We start from the raw sequence: 9,833 nt of genomic DNA on the forward strand, positions 1-9,833 counted from the left end.
ATTTAAAAATGCAGATACATTCCATGTTCATAATAAGAAGACTCAATATTATTAAGATGCTGATTCTTCCTCCACTTGATTTACAGACTTAATGAGATTCCAATAAAAATTATAAATTTAGCTTGTGGAAATCAACACAATGAGTTTAAAGTTTTTATGGGGAGGGAAAAGACCCAGAATGGACAATTCAATATTTTAAGGAGAACAAAATTGGAGGACTATCATTACCAACTTCAAGACTTTAATTATAAAGTTATGGTAACCAACATGTTAGAATGAAATGAGATGTCAAGCCATGAAAAGACATACAGGAAACTTAAATTCATATTACTAGGTGAGAGTAGTCAGTCTAAAAATGCTATGTATTATATGATTGCAACTATCTGATATTCGGGGGAAGACAAAGTTTATGGTAACATTAAAAATGATTGTGAGGTTCTAGGGGAAGGAAGGGTGAATGGATCAATTACAGGGGATTTTAAGACAGTGAAATTACTCTATATGGGACTATAAGCATGAATACAAGTCATAATATGTTTGATCAAGCCTGTATAATGTGCAACACCAACAGTGAACCCCAATGTAAACTCATGACTTTGGGGTGAGAACAATGTGCTCATGTAGTATCACCAATTGTAAGAAATATGCCACCCTGGTAGGAGCTGTTGAAAATGAAGCTGTGAGTGTGTGAGGTAGGAGGTATGTGGGAAATTTCTGTACCTTCTACCCAATTTTTCTGTGTACCTTAAATTACTCTAAAAAAATAAGATTTTTCAAAAATCCAGTGTTTCTATTGCCATCACAAGCCAGTCGTTGCCAAATGTGCTCAGGCAACTCATTGACTCATTCTGAAGTTGCTTTAGTAAGAGCTTATTTAATTCATTTGACAGTCCATCCATTATATATCATGAAAATCTATGTGCTCTGTAAATAAGACCTTCTGCAATCAATAAAAAGGCACATGTAACACTAGACTCTTAGAAGAGCCTAATTTAAATTTAATGGAAAAAGTTCACAAATACATTGAAGAAAAATGAAAAATAACTTTTTCAAAAAAAACTTTTGAAAAATAAAGCTCTTCTGCCTTTAAAGTAATACACAGTACAATAAAAATTAGCTTCACATGTACACACATGAATAGAAATCAATACTGTTAAGTACAGCAGAAATCTTTATATTCTGACGTTTTAACTGAAAAAGAATAGAGCACTCTTCTTGTAAAAGAACCTTAAAGAAGTGGAATGAAATGTAATTATAACTTACCAACAGCATTGAAATTTATTAAAATACATTTTTTATAAGAAGGCTAGAAATGGTTTTAAAAAGAAAAGATCTTAGATGCTTAAGCTTTACTATGAAATGAAGTATACAATTTGGGCATTTTTAAAATAATTACCTGATAGATTTCTTTTGTATTGGACTATGACTTTAAAAGGTAAAAAAAATTAAATAGTAATCCACAAAATACTTGTTCCAGGTATCATATTTGCCTTCAATTAAATTATATAAACCAGAAACTCTGAAACATAAAATTAAAATCAAGTAGAACATTTTGAAATTTCATCCAGTAGGCCTTCACATCATTTGCTACTACCATAGTCATCTTTCTTTTAAGAATTTATCTGAAAATATGGACATTCAGTAGCAATAATAACTTCTTAATGGTTTAAGTAATAGCATTGCACAAAATATTGAGTGATATCAAGGAGTTTGTAAAAATTTTAAAATGGCTCCATTTCACAAATGGAAGCATCTCTGCAATTCATCAAATATGTCAAGGGATTAAACACAATCGCCTGACACACTACCAATTATTATTGGTGGGAACATGCCTGTTAGACTCTGTTCCACCTACATTTTGTTCTAAGAACATTCAAAGATACAGATGAATTGAAAGAATACTGGGCTAGGATTGTGGCTCAGTGTTAGAGCGCTTGCCTAGCGTGTGTGAGGCACTGGGGTTAATTCTCAACACTGCATATAAATAAATAAAATAAAGGTCCATTGACAACTAAAACACTAAAACATATGTTAAAAAAAAAAAAAAAAAAAGAATACTTAAGTATTTGATTATTTTACCCAACTATTTATTATAAGAAAATTTAAAGATATAGATAAATTGAAAGAACTCATTAAATTTTAAAATTAACATTTTGTGGTATTTGCAATTCCACTCTAGTAATGGCACAGTGGTATCTCATTGAAGTTTTAGTTTGTATTCCTCAAATGATAAGTTAAGCAAAGCATTTTTCATGATATTATTATATTTGCATTCCTAGTTTTTCTTTTTTTAATATTTATTTTTTAGCTCTCGGCGGACACAACATCTTTCTTTTATTTGTATGTGGTGCTGAGGATCCAACCCAGTGCCCCGCGCATGCCAGGCGAGTACGCTACCGATTGAGCCACATCCCCAGCCCCCTTAGTTTTTCTTTGATGAAATTTTTCTTCAAGTATTTTGGCGATTTGCCAATTTAAAAATATTTTTTTCATTGAAATTTTAGTGAAACAACTGTAGAATCACATGCAGTTATAAGAAACAATACAGGGAAATCTATGTCTTAATTTTCCAGTTTATTTCTATGATAATACCTCTTAGGACTTTGACTTTGACAGAATCTACTAATCTTAATCAGATTTCAGATTTACCCACTCCTACTTGAACTCATTTGTGTGCATTTACCAGCAGAACCAAGACAATAGAAGACAGGTTCCTTACACCCAAGGACTCCTCAAGTTACCTTTTTAACAATACCCCCCTTTCCTTGGCCTACAAATCCCAACCCCAATCTCTGGCAACATCTATTCTTCTCTCCATTTGAAAACATTGTCATTGAAAATGTGATAGAGTTAAATAATACTTTAACCCATAAACTGGATGTTTCCTACATGTAATTTCCCAATAATTCATGCAATCTATTGCATATTTTAGTGCTTTGTTTTGTTTTGTTTTTCATTATTATAATTACCTCATTATGGTATTAATGTACCACAGTTTGTTTATACATTTGGCTATTGAAAGAAATATGGGGTATTTATAGTTTAGAGTTATTATACATAGCTAGTATGAAAATTCTTGTCTAGGTTTCATATAAAAGTTTTCTGTGCAATAGATACAAAGAGTGCAAATGCATGGATGTAAAATAATCACATATGAATCTTATATGAGACTGCCATCTATTTTCCAAGATGAATCTAATATTTCACAACAAATTTGGAAATTTTACATTTTATAGTTTGGCCATTTTATGATAGTGTGTGAGGTCTAATGTTTCCACAGTCTTGCAGGATTTGTTGTAACAGTATTTTTTAGACATTCTACTGGCTGTGTGGTTTGAATTTGCGTTTCCCTAATGGAAAGTGATGCTGAACATCTTTTCATGTGCTTACTTGCAGGCACATATCTTTTCAATGAAATGTCCTTCATGCTTTTGGCCTCTTTCCAATTATATTCTTTGTATTTTTAGTATTGAGCTTTGTTTTTAATACATTCTACAAACTGGTCGTTAGATGGATATTATTTGCAAATATTCTCTCCCAGTCTGTAGGCTGACTTCTCACCCTATAACACAGTCTTCCATGGGAAAAAAAAAAAAAATGTTTGTTCTCATTTGGTGAAGCCCAACTTACTTACTGTGGTCCATGTTTTGATGTCAAATCTAATAACTATTTGTTTAGTTTTGTATCTTGGAGATTTTCTTATATGCATAATAAAAATTTCCAGAGATTTTTCAGTTTTATATTAGTCATTTTAATTGTCTACTAGAGAAAAAGAAAAAAATATATATAGGAAAAGAAAAAATGTTGGCAAAATAATGAAGTAGGTAATTTCAAATTCCTGTCATGGCACATACTATTTCAAAAACAAGAAGAAATTATCAGAAAAAAATTATCAGAACTCTAGAAAACAAAAGCTAACAATAACCAAGTACATGCTGTATTGCAATTTTTGATTTTTTTTGTAATATCCACTTTTTTATTATCCATTATATAGTAGCACAACTTTTACATGCTATTGAAGACAAGTTATATTATTTCAAGCTAGATTGTTATAAATTTAGGATGTTAATTGTTATTCCCAGAAAACCACCAAGAAAATAACTAAAATATATATACAGAAAGAGGAGTCAAAATGCTAATCTAGAAAAAGTAAAGAAAAAAGAAAGCAGGTATGGAGAAACTGAGGATGAGACAAGACTTAAGTGAAAAATAAGTACAGGTTGGGCATCTGTAATCCAAAAGTCCAAAGTTCAAAGTGGTCCAAAAACTAAAACTTTCTGAGTGCCAACATAATGCCCAAGTGGAAAATTCCACATCATAAAATTTTGTTTCACAAACAAAATTATTGAAATACCACATAAAATTACCTTCAGGCTATGTGGGGGGGAAAGTGTATATGATATATAAATAATTTCATGTTTAGATCTAGGTTCCATTCACAAGATGTCTCATTATGTATATGAAAATATTCCAAAATCCAAAAGAAAAAAAAATCAAAATTCAAAATACCTCTGCTCCCAAACTTTTCAGATAAGGGACTTTTACTCTTTTACAAAAGGACAAAGGTAAATCTTCCTCATCCCTTATATTTAGCACATGAATAGATTCAACTTAATTAAAAATACTGAGATTAGCAGAGTGGACTTTTTGAAAGCTTAATCCAATAATGTGCTATCTATAGCAGACACAATTGAGATCCAAAGTCACAAGCAGTTTGAAAGATAAAGGATGGAAGAAGGACTGAAGTTGTGGCTCATGGTAGAGCACTTGTCTCCCGTGTGTGAGGCACTGGGTTGGATCCTCAGCACCACATAAATAAATAAAATAAAAAAATTGTGCCCATCTACAACTAAAAATGTCTTAAAACCACCACAACAACAAATAAACAAACAAACAAAGGATGGAAGAAGTTGTTGTAACATGCATGTGGAAATAAAGGAGAGATGGGGGGTGGGTACACTGTCACACAAAATAGACCTTAAGTCAAAAACTAGTATAAGGGTCAAAAGGACTTAAAATATTGTCAATTGCCAAGAAAATATAAGTTATTAGCATGTATCTGGGCACAGTGTGCATGCCTGTAATCCCAGTGACTCCAGAGGCTGAGGCAGGAGGATCAGAAGTTCAAGGCCAGCCTCAGCAACTTAAGGAGGACCTAAGAAGCTTAGCAAGGCCCTGTCTCAAAATAAAAAATAACAACAATAATAAAAAGTTCTAGAGATGTCCCTCAGTTGTTAAACACCCATGGCTTCAATTTCTACTACCAAGAAAAACAAACACAGAAAAAAGAAGCATAACAAGCACATACATGCCAAAAAACAGCATTTCGAATTATATAAAGAAAACATCAATGCAACAGAAGGGAGAAATAAAACAATGTAGACTTCAATAGCCCTTTCTCAATAAGTATAATAGTAAGATTAATAAAGAGAACTTAAACACCATCATATACAAATTTGATCAAAAAGACTATGTAGGACTTCCACCCAACAACAGCAGAACACACATTGTTCTCAAGAGCTAATCTCTCTCTGTCTCTCTCTCTCTCTCTTTCTCTCTCTCTCCTACACCTTTCTTGATTTTCATTTGATTGCTTGCTTCAGCTTTTAACATTCAAATAAATCTCTGACAAAACATTATCTGAAAATAATTTAAAGTTACAGAAACATCCATAATGAATCATAGTGTTGANAACATATGCACTGTGTAAATCCCAGAAGAGGAAGAGAGAGGCAAAGAACCAGAAAAATCATTGGAATAAATACTGCCAAAAACATATCAAATTTGATGATTAAACAAAAATATACTCATTAATAGGCTCAGTGGACACCGAATCGTTTAAACTCAGAGAGACTAACACCAAGACATACTATAAATAACTCTGTTAAAACCAAAGACAAAGAAAATCTTGAAAGCAAGAAGAAGCCACAGCTTATCAGGCACAAGGGAACTACATTTAGTTTATTTGTTGATTTCTCAGCTGAAAATGAGGAGACTAGCAAGCATTTCAACAATATGTTTAAAGTGCTGAAAGAAAAAATGATCATTCTATATCCTGCAAATCATCTTGAGCAATGATAGAAAAATTAAAGTATTCCTAGGTAAACCAAAGCCAAAGAAATCCACTACAAAGAGATGCCCGCAAATATCCTGAAGGAACAATACAGGCTAGAATTTAAAGATATAAAGATCTTACCACATTGGTAAATAGGTACATTATTGTGATTTTGTTTAATAGCTCCCCTGTGTGTGTTCTACAGTATTTAAAGGACAAATATATAAAAATAATTACAGATCTTTGTTATTGGGCATACAATGTGTAATCATTTAATTTGCGATATAGTAACATAAATGAGAAAAAAAAGCTCATTGGTACCAACTGAAGTTGTTACCAATTAAAATTAGATAATTAGGACTTAAGGATATTGTGTTATTCCCAAGATAATCACAAAGTGAATAACATCTATTAGTCTGCTCAGGAAAGCATAAAAAAAAAATACCACAGAATGGCTGGCTTAAACAACAGAGATATATTTCTTTTCACAGTTCTGGATATTGAAATTCTAATGTCAAGGTGCCAGTCGTTTTGATTTCTGGTGGGTCTCTCTCTCTCTGTATTGCAGATGTTTGCTTTCTTACTTTGCTCTCCCATCTTTTTCTCTATGTGTTTGCAGAGAGACAGAGTTCTGGTTCCTCCTACTTTTCTTCATAAGAACAATGGACCTGACATAATAGGATCTCACTGTATGACTTTCTTTAATTTTAATTACCACCATAACAGTTCTGTTTCCAAATACAGTTACATTGGGTGTTGGGGCTGCATCTAAAGATGGGCACAATTCAATCCATAACATTCCATTCTCTGCCCCAACCCATGCAAATGCATGCCTTTCTCACATTCTCCCCAGTCCAATATCCCAAAGATTTTATGTTTGCCAACCTTAATTTTAAATCCAAAGTCTTATTAGTAATGGTGTGATCAGGTATGAGCAGGACTTGGAGTATAATGCATCTCAAAAAATTCCTTTCTAGTTGCAGAACTGTGAAAACAAACAACATACGTATTTTAAAATACAATGGTAAGACAAACAGAGGGTAGGCATTTCCATTTCAAAAAGAAGAAATTGGAATGAGGAGAGGGTAATGGGTCCCAAGCAAATCCAAAATCTAGCAAGGTCAATTTCATTAGTTCTAAGGATTACAAATAATCCTCTTTGATTTGATGCTGAGCCCTTTAGGAGTGGCCACATTTGCTCCCATGGCCAGAGGTGCTTCACAGGAAGCACTTTTATTCAATTTATTTATTTATTTTTTGGGTACCAAGGATTGAACTCAGGGGCACTCAACCACTGAGCCACATCCCCAGCCCTATTTTGTATTTTTTTAGAGACAAGGTTTCACTGAGTTGCTTAGTGCCTTGATTTTGCTAAGGCTGGCTTTGAACTCCTGCCTCAGCCTCCTGAGCTGCTGGGATTACAGGCATGTGCCACTGTGCCTGGCTTAGAAGCACTTTTAATTTTCATATGTCTGTCAACATTTTATTATTTGATGACAGATGCATTCTCAAAACTAAAAGAATCCTTTTCTACTGCTCTTTTTTTTTTAATGAAGTTCTTTCCAGAATTAGTTTTAATGTCTATATTTCTACCAACACTCACTGAGGCAATATATAATATTTCTAGATACATCTGTAAATTCTTCCTGAGTTTACCTATTTTATACTTCCAACACTATTTCAACGTTTTCAGCTCACTGTTACAGCAGAAACTCACATCCTAGTCCAGAAATCTGTATTATTCAGACTGTGCTACAATAAAAGAACTATAGACTAGATGACTTTAGACCCAAAACACCAATTTTCCTCAGTTCTGAAGGCTGGAAATCCAAGATCAGGGTGTCAGAGGTTTGGTTCTGAGTGAGGCCTCTCTTCCTGGTTTGTATGCAGCTGCCTTTTCACTGTGCCCTCATAGGGTCTTCTCTCTGTGGATATGGGGGTGGGAGAGTGGAGGGGAGGGGAGTTCTGGTGTTTCTTCCCCTAGTCCTACTAGAAATGGGTATCACCTGTGTGACCTCATTTAACCTTACCTGTGTAATGACGGCCTCCAGAGTTACATTGAAAGTTAGATCTTTAGTATCTGAATTGGGGGGCGGGGAGGAGGAAACATTTTACCACAGAAAAAGTAATGGAGGAAATGAAGGGGGAAAATGACAAGAATATAGAAAACAAGGGTCAAAATGTCAGAAGCAAATCCTTTTCTATTAGTGGTTACTTTAAAGGTAAATTGATTAAAGTATCAAAACAAAAAGGGCAGAGATTGTTAGATTAGATTAAAAAAAATTGCTCCTCTGAGTGGTGGTTGCTAAGGGCTGAGAGGAATGAGTGGGTGGAGAGAACTGCCTACTATGGAGAAGGTTCACTTCAGAGTATTTTGGACATAAATACAATTGGTTGCTACACAACACTGTAGATGCACTAAATACCACTGATTGCTCACTTTATAGTGGTTAATTTTATGTTATGTGATTTTTTTTTACCCCATGAAATTAGTTTTAGAGCAACAAAGCCATTATTCAAATATAAAAGAGTAGATAAATGGAATAAGTCTTTGGAAGAATATAACAGGTTCTGACACCAAGCATTCCCATTGTCCAAGACAAATGACTCAATAATGAACCAACAGGAAAGTGTGACCAATTCCCAACTGACAATATAATAACAAGGAATTTGACACAGTTGGCATTATAGGTAGACAAGGATATTAAAGTATTAAATATTCTTGATTACGTGAGAAATAAAATGTCAGGCTGAATGAAAGAATGGAAAATTTAGCAGAGAGAACATTTTGTAAGGAAAAGATACAAATCCCACAACCCATAAATACAAAATACAAAATTTGCATTGAATGGGGTATTAGCAAAAATAGTGATGACAGAAAAAAAGAGTGAATTTAGAGATAGATCAGTAAAAATTGTCCAGTCAAAAAACCATAAATATAAAAGATTGAAAACATAAACATAAACTCAAAAATCATCAAGAACATGGAAAAAGGACTCAAGAAAATCCAAATTGAATTCTTAATGATATATTTCATTGTGATATAATGAGAATGGCATATATATTCTATTCTTAACACCAGAATAGCATATATATATGTGTGTGTGTGTGTGNATATATATATATATATATATATATATATATATATATATATATATAATTTTAAAACAAGAATGATAACACCAAGAGCTGGAAGAAACATTTAAAAGTCTTAACTGTGTCCACAAAAAATACTTGTTTACAGAAGCTTTGTGCATAATCATTTAAATCTGAAAAGAACCCAAGTGCCCATTAGTTGGAGCTTCAATAACCAATCATGGTATATTCACACAATGAAATATGACAGCAAAAAGGAACACTTATCTACGCACTTAACAACCTGGAAAATTCTCAAAATTATTATGCTAAGTGCAAATATGTACTGTATCATTCCATTTCATGGGGTTTGAGCACAAGCAAAATTAATGAAATAAAAATGCATACACCATTTTTTTCTGAGGGAATAAAGGTGAGGATTGACTCAGAATATAAGGAAAGTTCTGGGGCGAGAGTAATGCTTTATATTTTGGTCAGGGTTTGAGTTACTCTGATGTTTGCATTTATCAATTCATGTAATATCTTCATCTTAAGATTCCTGATTTTTTTTGAATATAAATTCTGATTTAACAGAAAAATACCATGCATATATAAGAACTTCAGCTAATTATATACTTTCTGAAATATTTAGGGGGAATTGCATTTATGCCATTTACTCTGAAATGCATTGAGTAAATGATAT

Source organism: Marmota marmota, unplaced genomic scaffold (assembly GCF_001458135.2).
Source record: "Marmota marmota marmota unplaced genomic scaffold, marMar, whole genome shotgun sequence".
NCBI lineage: Eukaryota > Metazoa > Chordata > Mammalia > Rodentia > Sciuridae > Marmota > Marmota marmota.